Source organism: Diadema setosum, chromosome 14 (assembly GCF_964275005.1).
Source record: "Diadema setosum chromosome 14, eeDiaSeto1, whole genome shotgun sequence".
NCBI classification, from domain to species: Eukaryota; Metazoa; Echinodermata; class Echinoidea; order Diadematoida; family Diadematidae; genus Diadema; species Diadema setosum.
Window position 1 is genome coordinate 22,114,453 of NC_092698.1, and position 16,043 is coordinate 22,130,495.

General features: G+C 38.5%; 1 protein-coding gene across 1 annotated transcript in view; it reads left to right on the forward strand.

Annotated features, from left to right (window-relative positions):
• The first annotated feature begins 3,253 nt into the window (after nucleotides 1-3,253).
• The window catches only part of LOC140237434 (talin-1-like), a 182,951-nt gene continuing 170,161 nt past the window's right edge, over nucleotides 3,254-16,043 (forward strand). Inside the window, exon 1 of the mRNA XM_072317361.1 lies at nucleotides 3,254-3,445. The gene's annotated coding sequence lies outside the window, so the exon portion shown is untranslated. The remainder of the gene's footprint in view (nucleotides 3,446-16,043) is intronic.

Genomic DNA, 16,043 nt, shown 5'->3' on the forward strand with positions numbered 1-16,043 from the left:
TGCACATGAACGTTCCATTTCATATTTTCATTTATATATATATTCCGAGGAATTCGATACTTTCTTTTTGTTCCGATGATATACCATCCACCATAATATTTAGATGTTGCATTTCATTTTTATGCTTCTTATTATAAAAATACATAAAATTTGTCTTTTTCAGATTGAGTGATAAATTAAGACAGGATTTGCATATTGATGGCACTGAAGACCCTTTCATTGAAACCATAATTCGGGCAGTAAATCCCAAAATATCATTGTAAGTATAGACCCCCTAATCATAACGCAGATTTGTTTTAGATAAATTTGATGAATGTTTAGATATTGTTGCCCATGAAGAAAAAGAGATTATTCAAGAGAAGTATTCAATTGGGGATTATAACATCAATTTATTAAATACGGATGATGATACACTTTGAACTTATCAAGTTCAGTATTATCCCCAATTTTTTTTTGTCCTCGCATCAAAAAGCCAAATATCAATCACATCAAAAACTTTACTTGATAATATTTCTAATGGATTTGATCAATGTTTCACAAATGGTATTTTGTGTAGTGATACTTCGACGATTTAACAATTTTTGTTAATTTATAATCAAATTGAATTTAAAAACCCAAATCGAAGCAATCGTGAAATGTACAGAAAAAGAAACTGAACAAAACATTCCATTTTTTGAATTTTGATCTTGTTGATAAGGATAAAATATTTGGATGAGATTGATGTTAATAAAGCGTATTTTTTTTTTTTGCACAAGTTTTAGATTTGTTATGATAAAAATGTGCCTTCAAAGTCATAAATATTTTACGTCAATGTAGGGTAATTTGTCAATCAGTTGCAATAAATATGTGCCTGTTGTAATGGCAAAACAAGTTTAAAAGAATAAGCATGCATCCCAGGATCACCAGAGGCATAATGCAATCTATATCCACTCCAGATAAATTGCTACGATCAAGCAATCAAAAGTCAATGTCATCAACAATTTTGCCAAATAGCAAGAAATACAGAAACCAACTTATACGTCTACCTCGAAAATCATATTTCTCCAATACTATAGAAAAAAAAAGACTAGAAATGAAATTAATATGTTGAGGAAAATTGCAAGTGATCTTTTAGGAAAGAATAGAACAAAGAGTAATGACTTCTTTTTCTTTAATGAAGCAAAAATGAATGATTCGAATTCAATTAATAGCAAATGCTTTCAAAGACTATATTATAAATGTAGGTTCAATATTGGCAGCTGACTCCACCACCAAACATTTTACTGAATTTTGCCAACACTTTGAGAAAATTCTTTATTTTTTCAACCCATTCAATGATTACGAATGTATATACTTGTAGTTAAACAACTTCAGTCAAATAAATCTGCAGGATCATATCATTGCATCAGTGTACACTTATTGAAGAACATAATCTATCATATTGCTACTCCTTCAAATCAAATTCTTATCTATCATTATAAACGGGTAATATTCCTTATTCTTTTAATCTTGCAAAAGTTATCTCAACTCCAAAAAAGAGAAAAAGAAATGGAGAAAGAGAAAGAAAGAGGCATATTAAAGAGAGAGAAGATGACAGATCGGGGGCTGAAGCAATAAGCAATAACTGTTATTTTCCCATGGGCCATCAGAAAACTCTTACAAGGATTATGGACCCCCGAAATATGGGGGCACCTGTGCAGTGTTTACCAAATACGGCAACAAATAGTATAAAAATTAATTACATCTCACCTGAAACAAAATCTAAACCCAGTAATGTCACAAGAACACGGTGATCTAGTCTTTTATACACTTTTTTTTTTACTTGTCAGTAATGCTCATGAAGTACTTGCTCAACTTAACAGAGTTCAAGTGCTGCTATATGATGTAAACAGAAAAAGGTAGTACAACATTACGTAACCATTGTCATATGTACGCTGCCTTACACGTTCCATCAAAGATCAATGTAAGTGACCAAAAGAAAGAAAGAAAGAGAGAGAGAGGGAGAGAGAGAGAGAGAGAGAGAGGGGGGGGGGGTGGGGGGATGGGAGAGCAAGGTATTTTATACTCGGAGTGTAGGCCTACATTCTTGAAAGATGTTAATCCTAAATCTGTAAACAAGTAAACAGGACCAAGAAAATTCGGAACATGAATATATACTATCCGTGAAAGTTACGGGAAATAAAATTGCACCAAACCTGGTTTACATTACCTCCACATCATCTCTTTCAGGAGATGGGGGGGGGGGGGGGGGCATAGCGGTATAAAGCTGTGGAATCCTGATATTTCTGCAGGTCCGAGTCCGAATCCTTCCTGCGGAGCTTACATCCTTATTTGGCAAGGCAATTTTACCCATGATAGTCCTCTTTACTCATGAGTGTAGGTGCATTAAAATAAGAGGGATGTCTCTCTCACAGGGCATTCTAGAAGCGCAGTAATAACACTGACCGAGACAAGAGTGGATAATTGACAACATAATATTATCATCTAGCCTATGATATAACAATGTTAATTTCTGCTTTGACTGCATTATATTCTTAACATTTTGTAATCATCATTATTATCAATCGTAAAATGATTTTTTTTTTCATTACTGCTATGATGATCATTGTAATCATAATCACTGGTGCCAGTTTACTATCACAACAATAATTATTGTAATCTCAATATCTTCATCGCTATCATTGTTGTTGTCATTTCATATATAATATTGTTTGAACAAAAAAAAAATCACACATGCAATGGGAAGGTGACAGAATTATCAAGCTTCATTGGGTATTTTCATTGAACAGTGCTGTCACACTTACCAAATATGCAGATCTGAGTGATAATGACATAAAGTCACCCTTGAGGGTCTCTCCCGTAGACCCGCGCACAAACCTCTCTGGAACTATCAACATGAATTCAAGAGGATACTAAGTTTGGAATTAGTGTTCATGGAACTCATCATCGATTAGGCAGCGCGAGTGAAACGCATTTCTGTTCATTTTGTCACTGTCTGTTTATGAAAGTCGACTTGAACAGGAAATTAGACTTGACCAAACTAAGGCTTAAGTACATTAAGATGATAGGTTTAGATCAAAATTAAATGAATTTTCCCTGTTTCATTTTGTCTTGAAATTGATAAATATGGGAATACATTACGAAGTATATTGGAAGTCGTAGTATCACTTGAGAGAATGTGGTTACGAGGGTGTTATAGGTATGAATATTTATAAGGGAGTTACCCATTGCGCGTGCGCGCGACGGGCAGGGAGTGTGACGAGTCTTGGGAAGTCGCACGTACAGTTTATGATGCACCAACCCGAACGCGTTTATCTCTACCGAAGCGAGTTACTGTACTTTAGTTTACATGTAGTCCCACACATTTTAACCCAGGAAGTAATTGGAAAGTGTAGCAAGCGCTATCGCTAGAACGGGAATATTAACGAGTAACAGCCGTAGAAAGCCCCGCAGGGTTATCCAAAAGGTAAGCTTTTCTCAGGTGAGATATTCTGAGGTTCATTGCAAGTATATAATATCGCCGAATAATGTAATCATGTCATGTATCGTACCATGCGCAAATAAGCATCAAGTTTTGCATACAGTACGCGCAATAAGAAACGCCTCCGTCAATTTCGTTTTCCAACGAAAGTTCGTTATCGATCGAGTAGCAACGAAATCTGGACGAAATTTGGACGAAATTTCGTTATCGATCCATTAGCAACGATTCTGACGCTTTGTGGACGCTTTGTGGACGCATTTCACGCACGACCGCCCGCTCAATTCCGTTCGGCAAATGCGTTGCTCGTTCGGAAAATGCGTGTTCGGAGCTCGGCAGTTACGTCCAAATTTCGTTAGAAGCGTCCGTGATCCAAGGCGCACATGGAATACAGTACACAGCCGCTAGCCGGCAAGAATCACTGCAAGATTAGACTCAACAAGTAGCACAGCGGTCGGGAATGAGAACAGTAGACAGGCGTGGAATTCACCTGATACACATAATAATATTAAAAATGGTAACATGTATACATATATCGATGCCGTTTTCATTGAAGCAATTTGTAAAAGTTTTAGTTTCCCTTACCCTAGCTGTAAGTACGGCACCGTTAGCAGATTATTCACTGCATTTAGTGAAAGTCACCTGATACATCACATGGTGGTATGCGGGGCTGCATGTAACCAGGGAATGTGCACGTATGGGAAAGGCGAGTGCGCCGTATGTGCGTCGCCATTGCTATGGCATGGCTCGCTCGGCTGAACGAAACAGAGATGTTATACGATGTAGTAGTTCACGTGTTTTGTTTTGTTTTTTACAAGCAGAAAATAAACAACTGGTTGATCATGAAATAGACTAAATTACCAATCAGAGATCATTCGGGTTCATAGTATTTAAGAGAAATCACGCATTTTTGGCGAGGGTGAACCCACAGGAACCCACAGGAACCTTATCGTAGAATGCCGACCAAAAAGAAAATGGTTTCACTAAAATTGCGTGTACGTATAAAATCCATTTGAGTATAGAAAGAAAATTAACCCCCAAAAAGAGGAAAAAAGAAATTAGAAGGATTTGTTCGCCGTTATTTGGTCATTAAATATATTTTCTTTCTTCAGCAATTGCGCGTTACATTGCCCTTTTTTTATTGAATCAGGGCCCTGTTGCATAAAACCCTTACCGCTGGACTTACCGCTCCTTTCTAGCGGCAAGTCTTCAAATCAGCGGTAAATTTTATAATCCTTGATGCTGATTGGCTGTGATGCCTAATTTTGACGGTAGTTACCATTGAAATTCAATGGTAAGTTTTATGCAACGGGCCCCAGAAAAGCAAAAAAAAAAAAAAAAAAATTCAAAACAAGACAATACGTTTAATTCTTAGTTTGATATCGTTTATTTCTTTATTGGACAGAGAGATAATTCAGACGGTACGTGGAATTTTCAATGCGACTAATTCAGACTGATTCTTAGTTTGACTTGGCTCTTTCTTTCTTTCTTTCTTTTTTTTTTTGGGGGGGGGGGTGGGGGTTGAGGGTCATGTTCGTTGTACCCATGCACCCATAAGGTTCGTTAGTACGAAAATGAAACATTCAGATACACGCGACTTCCCTACACGAAAAATAGATGTTCGTAAATGTGATAGTCAAATTATGATTCATAATCCGAAAATGCACGAATGTTTGTGATTGGATAGGTGCGTTATTGTCGGATTAGCAAACCTTCGGAGTACTGTAGTATCGAGCCTGTTGTATTCACGGATAAACGAACTTTTGGAATAATGAATTTTATATTCAGAGCAAGACAATAAGTTTAATTCTTATTATAGTTTGACATCGTTTATTTCCTAGTTGTGAAGCGGGAAGCGAGAGATAATTCTGAAAAGAAGTATACAGACGGAACGTGAAATATTCAAAGCAGCTATGAGATTAAATCTTAAGTTGTTTATTTGTTTGTTTGTTTGCTTGTTTGTTGTTATGCTCAAGTGTTGGTGTAATTATATATACATCTTTATTTTTTTTTAGGGGGGAGGCATTTTTGTAGTACCCACTGCACGTAAAGTTCGCTGATGCGAAAGTAATAAAATGTTCCGTAACACGCAAATTCCCTACACCATAGATGTTCGTACCTAGTGTGAAAATAAAATGTATTACTATTATTATTTTTTCCCCCATTGTTCGATTAGCAAACCTTCGGAGTGTCAATCCTTTCGTTTTCGGATAAACGAACTTCCTTAACTCACAACACCACTTTCAGAGTAACAAACTAGTCATTATTTTATTCGGGCATTGAGAATACACGTAGTTCAGGAAAGAAACATAGAAGGGAGGAAAATCTTGAAGGCAAGAATTACGATGGATTCTTAGTTTGAAATCATTTATTGATTTCCGTGGTGTTCATTATTCCGAAAAAGAAAACGGGTGCGCTATTCCGATGGTTACGGCGTTATTTCGAATCCGAAACACGCATATTCCTTGTGCCTATCCATGTTTGTTGATTCGAAAATGTAATCATGCTGCGGGTAATTACTATAGGGCCATATATTGTTTTATTTCTGTCTATTGTTATATTATTATTATTATTATTATTATTATTATTATTATTATTATTATTATTATTATTATCGTATTTTACATTATTAACCAATATTTTGATTAACGAGCATTTTGTTGGCTGTTTTTTTTTTTTTTTTTTTTTTTTTGGGGGGGGGGGGCATTGCCCGATTAGCAAACCTTCGGAGTGTCAATCCTTTTGATTTCGGATGAACGAACTTCCTTTCCTCAGAAGAAGAAATCAGAGTAACAAACTAGTCATTATTTTATTCGGGCATTGGGAATAGTTCAGGAAAGAAATAGAAGGGAGGAATCCGAAACACGCATATTCCGTGTGCTTATTTATACGTCATGTTTATTGATATGCTGCGGCTAAGGGCCTATTGGAGGTCGTTATACCTCTCGTTTGGTGTACGATTTCTTTCGTTTCATATCACTTTATTTGTTCCCTTCATATTCTTAATCTAAAGGTAATTCTTTCAATTGCCTCGCACTGTGTACATGCATTTTCGTAACGGCGATTTCCCGCTTTGCTGCAGTATTTCGAAGGGTGTTTGATGCCAGCCGCTTCGGTGTGCTCTGTGGTAATGTTTATGTAGTTGTCGGGGAGGTTGTTGATACTTTGTCTGTTGACATTTATTTTCGTACAGGCAGGGGCGGATCCAGGAATTCTGTACAGGAGGGGGGAGGGGCGCAACTAATATTTCTGGTGCCACTTCCGGGTTTCACTTCTATTTTTTTTTTTTTTTTTCACGATAAATAAAGGGGGCGTGCGCCTCATGCGCCCCCTCTGGATCTGCCACTGCTACGTGTTTATCTCGAGTGATGGTGATCGTGTTTCTAAATGTTAATAAAAAAGGACAACATTATATGAGTGATGCCTGATGATAGTGCAGGTGATGATAATCAACGATGCTGATGTAAAAGACGGCTTGCTGTGGATGCTGAGCGTTTATACGTGCCCTTCGTTTATTTAAATAAGTTTTCCCTCTTTTACTCTTCTTTCCCCTCCCAAGAATGATACAAGAAGAAAATACTGTACCTACATCTCACAACAAAAGGAACCACGTGTGAACAACCATTGTTAAGTTCAATCGAAACGTTCATTATTAGCAAAGAATAAGGGGAAAACACGAGTGACGGAAAATGATAGAAGCGACGAGATTGTCTTCTTGTGTATAATGCGGTCTCTTGGGATTGGAAAAACCCCACCCTCGGATCCCTTTGTGGAAATTTCCACAAAACCAGGTGCGTGCCAGACCCCAGGTGCCAGACGAAAGAATGCGCGCACTGGTGTAGTATATCGATCGAAGAACTCGCTGGTGAGTTGAGTTAAAGGAATCATTGCAAAAATGTTCTGATTCTTTCGCCTTTCTTTAGGCGCATACATCGAACAGTCGATTATTGCGTACTTGATCTAAGTACAATGTATTTATATGTTCCCGAGCTGTAAAAAGGAATTGATTAATCACTCAAAAATGCAATCACAGATTATGAAAGTCTCATATGCCTAGACAAATTCACTGAGATGTCCTATGTGAGATGCAGCCACCACCCGATTAAACAGCAAAATCATGACAGTAAAATTTCACGCTCACCAAAACTGCCTATTACTTTTCATATGAATTTTGGTTATCAACACTCGTTCGTGGATTTGTTTGTTTGCATGTTTTGTGAGTATTATTCCTCGATCCTGAAAGACGTAATAATTATTCGCATCGAACGTAAACTGTTTACCGTAACTAAGCCTATATGGCGCATTCGATCCATTCAACTTGCAGTAACCTCTAAGGCAGTAAGTTAGTAGCACATGGTGCATTCCTTTGAACCACGTGTTTCGCATATCGGCACATCCAAACACAAAACAGTCATTAGCGATCGTCGTTATGGCAAACTTTCCGATTACAGTCAAGGGAGAAGAAATCGTAATACTGTACATGTACTTACGAAAGTGATTATGCTTAAGATCAAATAAAATGAAGAAGTTTGAAAACAACTTGGCAACACTCAATCAAGTTTTGCATTCTCTCACACAAAAGCTCTCTTGAGAAAATGAAAGCATTCCCCCTCCCCTGCTAGATAATGGAAGTTTTCATTACTAGCCCAGCAAGTTTTGGGAGTGTACATGAATGTTTTTAGGATAGAGTCAAAAGGGACCTAAGCTTTCGATCAGACGTAGCAGAATCTTCGTCAGAAGCAAAATGGCAAATAGGCAGAAAAAGCAACCACACACATGTAAAGCGACTTCACACAACAAGAACAGTCAGGAACGGGCAAAGGGACACGGAACAAAGAAAACAAAAGGAGAGGGTAGGAAGTCATGGGCAAGGAGCCCAACAGGTAAAGGGAGGGGGATTAGAGCAGGAGGATGGACAGACAAAAGGCAGGGGAAGGTTAGTAATGGTCGCCGTGAGGGCCAGGGGGCAACCATTGAAGGAAAAGGATGAATATGGAGGCAACATCAAACAAGATAAGGAACAACAGAGAGATAAAGAAAGGTAAAGAGTGAAATAGCAACAGCAAAGGGGGGGGGGGGGGGGGGGTGAGCGAACAGCAAGCCCTAGAAAGGATCTGTACAAGTACCAAGAGGAGGCAACAAAATGAAAGTGAGAGTCAATCAACATATCAAAGTATGGTAATATTAATACAGTAATAATGATGATATTGACAAAACAAATTAGAATAATAATCATTAAAGCACATAAAAAAAGGGGGACACAAAGTCCATGGGAGAGAAAATGTATACTTGCAAAGCAAGTATCAATAGGCAAAATAAATACATTTCAAAGAGCTGGTTCATATGAAATCACCTTTGATTTATGATTTTACAAACAAGAATTTTCATCGCTTACCTATTTCTTTTATTACTTTCGTAATGTCATGATATTTCATGATGGCATGTGTTCTGTCTTTACATGGCAAGATAGGGTTTTTTTTTTTTTCCATCCAGGGTCAAAAGAAGAAAGTGATAGAAAGATAATTGAAAGGATAGAATGAAACACCTACTCAGCAGGCTCTTGATATAACGCAAAAGCAATTCATCAGAAATGCAGTACAGTTCTAAATAATTTATCAGTGCATGGAAAAAAGAGCAAAGAAAATGGGATTTCGAGTTCAATAGGAGTAGGAACATCGCAATTTACAGACTTGGACCTGATGCAAACATATTGTCTAGCTTCTGGTTGAGTTTCTTCAGAGACATACATTTTGGTAGCAGTAAACCAGAGTGAACAAGCAAAAGGATACAATTAAGTGAAAAAATAAAATGCAGGTCTCTAGACCACTCCAGTGCACGATCGAGCGAGCAACACTAAAACAGTCCCCAGGGCCAGGCCATGTCGTCAGTGTCACTCTCGTCTTAGATCATACAGGCCTACATTGTACGGTACATACATCGTTTCGTACTCGTCATCGCCAACGTCATGATGGTCGGTCACACGAAATAAATTGCATCATCATAAGAGCTCTTATATCAACACCACTAGATAGTAGAATCATTATCATTACCACTATCATTCCAGTCAATCTCATCCAAAGCGAAACCCTCAAAATCCTCAAAATCATCGTGGTTAATACTCTCACAAAACACATCTGTAAACGATTCAGACATCGCAGACCTAGCTACACATCTTGCACACAAAAATGAAATGGAGGTGGAAAACTACGATGAATACACAAAAACTATCGACGATGGCATTTTACCGTAGCAGAAAATACACAGAGTATCTTGCACCGGAAAAAAAAAATGGATGTGGAAAACTACGATGAGGAAAACTAGGGTGAAAACCCGATGCGTGAAGACGAACGATGAAGACACTTTTACGGTAAAAATACTTACACGGAAACAAACGAGTGGGTACAATATTCTCGCACACACGAAGATAATCGACACATCGTTCAATCGAAAAACTCAACAAACACTCGAACAAAAACTCACCCCAAATTGTGGCAAACAGGGTAATCACTTAATAAAAATGAGAAAAAAACACTCTCAGAAGTATGATTGTACTCTGAAAAGAAAGGGATACAATGATACGGAAGCAAAAGAGAGAAAATGAGAGAAATGGACGGGAAACCTAGAGAACTTCGACGAAAGAAGAGCTAGCGATTCGCGCATTAGAGCTAACTTTGGATACACTGTAGCTGTGTGTGTGATCGCGCGTACAAAGGGTTGAAAGCGTTGAAAGCGTTGAAAGCATTGAAAGCGTTGAAAGCGTCCACAGCTTCGGAAAAGCGTTCGGGGATTTCGTTGAATTCGTTGAATTCGTCCAAAATCCGTCCATGAAGTCTGGACGCAAAAAGCGTTGAAAACGTCCCAGGCGAAATCAACAACGCTAAAAGCGTTGGGACGAAATTTGGACGCACTTTCGTCGGGCGTTTTCTATTGCGCGTAGTGTATTGTGAACAGTCGTGGTAGATCCTCTAGGCTCTGGGCTCTACAGTGATTCTGTCATACGATTACGTGTATGAACCGTAGCGTAGTCGCTCCGCATCAGGCATAGTGCACTGCACGGAACTGCTACTGCTGGGGAGCTGCGGCTGTCATCACTATACTACCAGTCTAACTCTCTCGCCCAGTTCACTCCCTCTGGCATGGCACTGGATGCGATGACCACTCGCTAAACGTGGGTGTTGTAACTAGAACCCATCTATTTAACGTTACTATCCTCACTGAGTCATTGCACGTTGTGAACATGTGAAATGGTTGGTGTAAAAATGGTTATGACTGAAAAGAGATTCTGACGCTAACGTTAGTAAAATTTTATGTAAACTTGAGCGGATTACAAATACAACTAGATCTAAGTCAGAAATCAAGGCCATGCATAATTTCTAGTCTACCCTGGCCCTACCTCGATCATGATCTAGGCTATAGTAATAGACATCTAGACTAGTTAGGCCCTATAGGTAGACCCCTATGTAGTTTTTTTTTTTTTTTTTTCACTGTTAGTGTTAAGTTTGAATTTCATTTTTTCCTGACACAAGTCACTGACTGAGACATCAATGGTCATACTACTGTAAAAAAGTGGTTTTATTTTGCACATGAAAACCCAAACTATAATCCTATTATTCTTTTATTTTTAAGTAGAAATTAAAATTAGATGCAGGCTTACCTTAAATCCCGTCTCTCGAGTATTGGTACTTTATAACAATCATGCTTGACCTCCAGTACATTGCGCGGTATTGCTGTGTGTGTGTTGACCACGATACACTCAATGCGTGGAATCTTCGTGTGTGCATGTGCGCAATAGCATTGTAACAAGCGGCGAGTTCAAAACATTTCCTTGCGTGGTAAATTTCGTGCGACTTTTCAAAACATTTTTGTGTGATGTTGACGTTGCCAGCGCTCAAATTTTGGCATCGTTAATCCGTTATGGTTGAATTATGGGCGGTTTTCTCTTATATTTAAATGCATGACTGTTGTCTGTAGTGTAACGTTTTATCCTTGATTTTGTAGGCCGTGTTCGAGTGCTGAAAAGCGAACTTAACCATACCAAACTGAACTGTCTTCTGTACTGTATCATCAATCATGCCAGATTGGGAGTGTTTGAGCTCTTGTGCTCTGTGGTTGAGGAAAAAAACCGTACATCATGAGTAATTTTTGGACACGAGTCCGAGGGGTCACACATTTTTATAATAATAATATTAAGCAACAGGGTCATGCACCTGACATGCTTCTTTAATACACCACCCTGTACATAAATTACAAATGATGTCCCGATTGAAGAGGATCAACTCTGCATTATGGCATAGTGCGTGCAACGAAACTCTTCTCACAGCAACTTCTTGTGTGATTTTGGACCACTTTGTACTTTAGCGCACTGTGGCACAGTACGGTACAGTACACTTTTGGCATAGTACACTTTGGGAGTGTTCTGAGTGCTCCGCTCCTCTGGTATGGGTATAGTATGGTATACTTCAAGAGAGCGCTCGAACACACCCATAGTCTAGTGTGTGCTTACCATGTGTGATAGTCTCAATTAAATTGCTGTGGTCAGGTCACAATGAGCAAACTGTACATCAAAGTGATGATCCAGCAGGAATTGGCATTTTCAATAGAGCTGTACATGTTATTGCAGATGCAGGGTCATATCTATTATCTATTTTCTTTTTCCCTACTTTCGTGGGTCATGGTGATTGAATTGTAGCTGTCCATCAAAGTGATTCTTCTGGTATGAATTTACTTTTTCATGATCATATATGGTCACACACATACTAGTGGAATTGCTGGTTCATAGTGTATACAGTTGATTTTCTTTTTAGATTCCTGAAATCAAATTCATTTCCTATTGTTGATGTTTACATAAATATTTGTACATTATTACATTCTAGGCCTATCAGTATATGCAAAGTAATTTCTTTTAAATAAATTAGTGTTTTATTTGGGCAGATTTCGAACAAAGGTAACACTAACAGCAAATCTTTCTATTTGAATATTGCAGTTGGATGTGGGGAATAAGTTCTGCATTGGCCAGTGTTTTTTATACAGATCAATCCAACAATGTACATTGAAACAGTTCTAAAAGGGCATAGTCAATAGAGGAAGTTTGCACATAAGAAATGGAAAACTGGAGAGGTGGTCATGTACCAAAGTACATGTACATTGTAGTTCCTTTGAATGCGTCATATAATGTGATGTGTGATAATATAGCGGCACCAGTGCTACTGATTATTTGTCAGCACTTACATAATTTTCATTAATGGGGTGATTGTCATTCAAAGCATTTATTCACATTATTTGTTTCTTCTCCTTAAAGGCAGAATCTAATGAAGTGTTAGACTTAAAGTATGTTTAAAAGAGAGCATTATTGAATTCATTTCCATCGCATCATAACCAAGTGTACGCCTAGTACTGCTATTTCAAAGTAGGGCAAACTATTATGAAAAGATGGTCAGCAAGCACAGTAGGATAGCATAATAAGGCACTCTCACTTTCTGTAGGTGTGTGCACTGATTTTACATATACACCCTTTGTCTACAATTCCAAATCTTATTCTTATGCACCAAAATACTCATATACCATAATGGAATGCTTTGATTGTTCCGCAGTACAATGCAGCTTTATACACATATGCATGCTTTACTAGGAAGATGTGATGTGTGTGAAGTTTTTGGCTCTTTGTTTTTTTAACGGTCTTTCAACCTTACAGGAAACAACTCTTGTGGTCGAAAATATTGAATGACAAATTCCTTGATTTTGAAGGGGTCAATTTGATACTGTGTAGAATTACAGAATGACATACAATACATTGAAAATATTAATTTCATTACTGACCTTACAGCGTAAAGTGAATGAGTATTTCCCTGATATGTATTGACATTAGGCAAATAGATGGGGTTATTGTTTACATGCTGTGTATTGGAGATCCTATTGTACAATTCTTTTATTATTTAGTTGATAGAGAACATGTGCACATTGTATGTATATGTTAGGAACTAGTTACAACTTTGATCATTTGCATCTAAAGTATATTTTAACATCAGTACTAATGAATCAGTAGTCTAGGATCCTGCCAGGTAACATTCAATTATTGTAGCTCTGAGGAAATGTTTAAACACTACAATTTTCCTTGTGATCAGTGTGAATTTGATGGATCATTCTTTTTCTTGAATCATACAATGTAGATTTATGCGCTTTCCATTGTCATCAGCAAACATCTTCGCGAAAAAGGACATTCCTGTCCTAGATTTCAGTTTAATGCTTGATTACAAGTAGTATTTCTCCCCTTTTACCCACAAGTGTCCTGCCCCTTTTGTCAAGGAGAGCAGCAGGAGAATAGCAAAATGTCAGTCGTCTATGACCTTCAGCCGCTGAAACTTCTGTAGAATTAATGTAGCATGATTTGGTAAATATAGTGTATTCCTTTGCTGTCATGCTATAGGGGAATTTCTTCATGTCAAGTTATGCTGACCATCAGACAATAACATATACAAGCACCGGTATTACACTACAGTGTATGTCAGCATGCCTTATGGTGTTGTATGAATGGCAGTGTTGGACATAGCTTACGCTATCCACCATTTTCTGAGAAGTATTTGTGGTTCTATCGGCAACTAGACATCAATTCTAAATGGGACTCCCCCTCTCTCTCGGTTCGCTTGATAGAGCAAATGTGCTGGCTGAAACTTACTATCAATAGTATTATCGTTTCCACCTCTGCATTCCTGTTTTGATGTCAAAGATCATGCACGCGTAAACAAGTCTCATGTGTAGTTTCAGGGGTGATGTTGGTCAAGCACGATGCATTCTGACAGTTGTGACGTGCAAGTTGTAGGGACACAATATGTGGGGGGTAAGAAAACTTTGCAAACTGGTTCAGTAGCCAGTCATGAAGTGTCAACATGACCTGAGGGAGCCGGTCACCTCTGCCTGACTGTCTAACTATTGATGGGGCTGCTCCAAGAGTTTTACCTTCTCAAAAAACTTTTGTTAGGATTAGGGGTAACAATGGTACCCCTTTTCCAGCCTTGATCCTACTCTCTCCTTCACTCTAAATACAAAACAAACCAGAGCTTTCTCCTGTTTTAGAGGTACTTCCCGCCCAAGGTCACTCTCCCTGTAGGGCCCATGTACCATTGTGTGCTACCTCCTGATCAACGATTACTCGGAGTGGCCTGCTTTAGTGAATGGGGAAAGGAAGTAGTCAAAGTGGAGAAAAATGAAATGAAATTGCATGCCCTGGGCGTTTTGCTTGCCTAGCCATGGTAGTTCCATGCCTAGACCAAGCACACCACAATTTGTTTGCCTCTATCCACCAAATAACTTGCATATTATGTTTTCATCCTACTTGGGAAGTCCATTCCTATCTGGGAATTTAATTTAGGCCATGATGTTTTCATTTGTGTCACATGTGTACATGGCAAATAAAATATACTGGTAGGCCTACTTGTTTGTGGTCATTTTACCAAGACGTTAAAAAGGTCCTAGTGTTTTTGTAAAATGCATACCATTTACTTCGGTAACTCTCTGAAACTTGTGTTGTACTTGATGTATGGACACACGTCATTGTTTAGGCTCTACAGTTGTACTTGTAAGCCAATCATCAAAATTTTAAACTTCGAGTTAGTCTTCAAAAGATGATAACTTGAGTAGAAATTCTTAGAGTGAGAATTGATTTGTACTATGAATTTTTACTCTATGACATCCATATAGCAACATGGATGTCAACGCTTGTATATAATCAAGATCAACTGTATTGTGTGCGCAGTTTGTGCAATCATTTCAGCACAACCGGTTCTGTGACGCTGCATGGATTTTGCAACGTGACAAGCTCTATGTGGTGATCTTGTATGAATCATAGAAGCACATGTGTTGTGCCTGTGGATGTGGCAGGATTTCAAGAGACACAGGGAAACAGATTTTTCGCCAACTTGGCAAGTGTGGGCCTGCCTTGGGTATTGTTTTAGTCATTGAAAGTGCCGGTAGTTTTAAGAGACTGGGAAGCCCCTAGATCCAAGGCCTACCGGTACCTCATTATGTTCATGTTAGGCACAGTGCGAATAAAAGAGAATACATTGTACGTTCAGAAGCTACACTATCCCAGTCTGCCCACCCACAACCCCCCCCCCCCAAAAAAAAAAAAAAAAACAACAACAACAACAAAAACCCAAACATAAAAGCATGTCTCATATGTTATCACTTACCGTACAATAACCTGTTGAAGACTTATCCTGATTATAGGCCCTTCATGGGCAGGTGTCAATGGGAAATGTGTTTAATAGCAAAGTCTGCTCAGGGGCGGATCCAGGAATTCCATGAAAGGGAGGCGCCTTTACAAAATCAAGGGGGGGGGGAGGGGCTATTTTTTCTTTTTTTTTTCTTTTTATTTCTTCTGTTTTAACAAAAAATGAAGAGGGGGTGCAAGGCCGGTGCGCCCCCCTCTGGATCCCCACTGCAGCTTGTCCTTAACGGGTAATACAGTCTCAGCGTGGCCATGAATGACCAAGTCTGTCACCTGTTATAACTCCCCTCTCTTTCTTCCTGAATGTCTTGAGCTGGCTTTCAAAACTAATGTGTGTCTCGATGAATGTATGTGTACTGATAC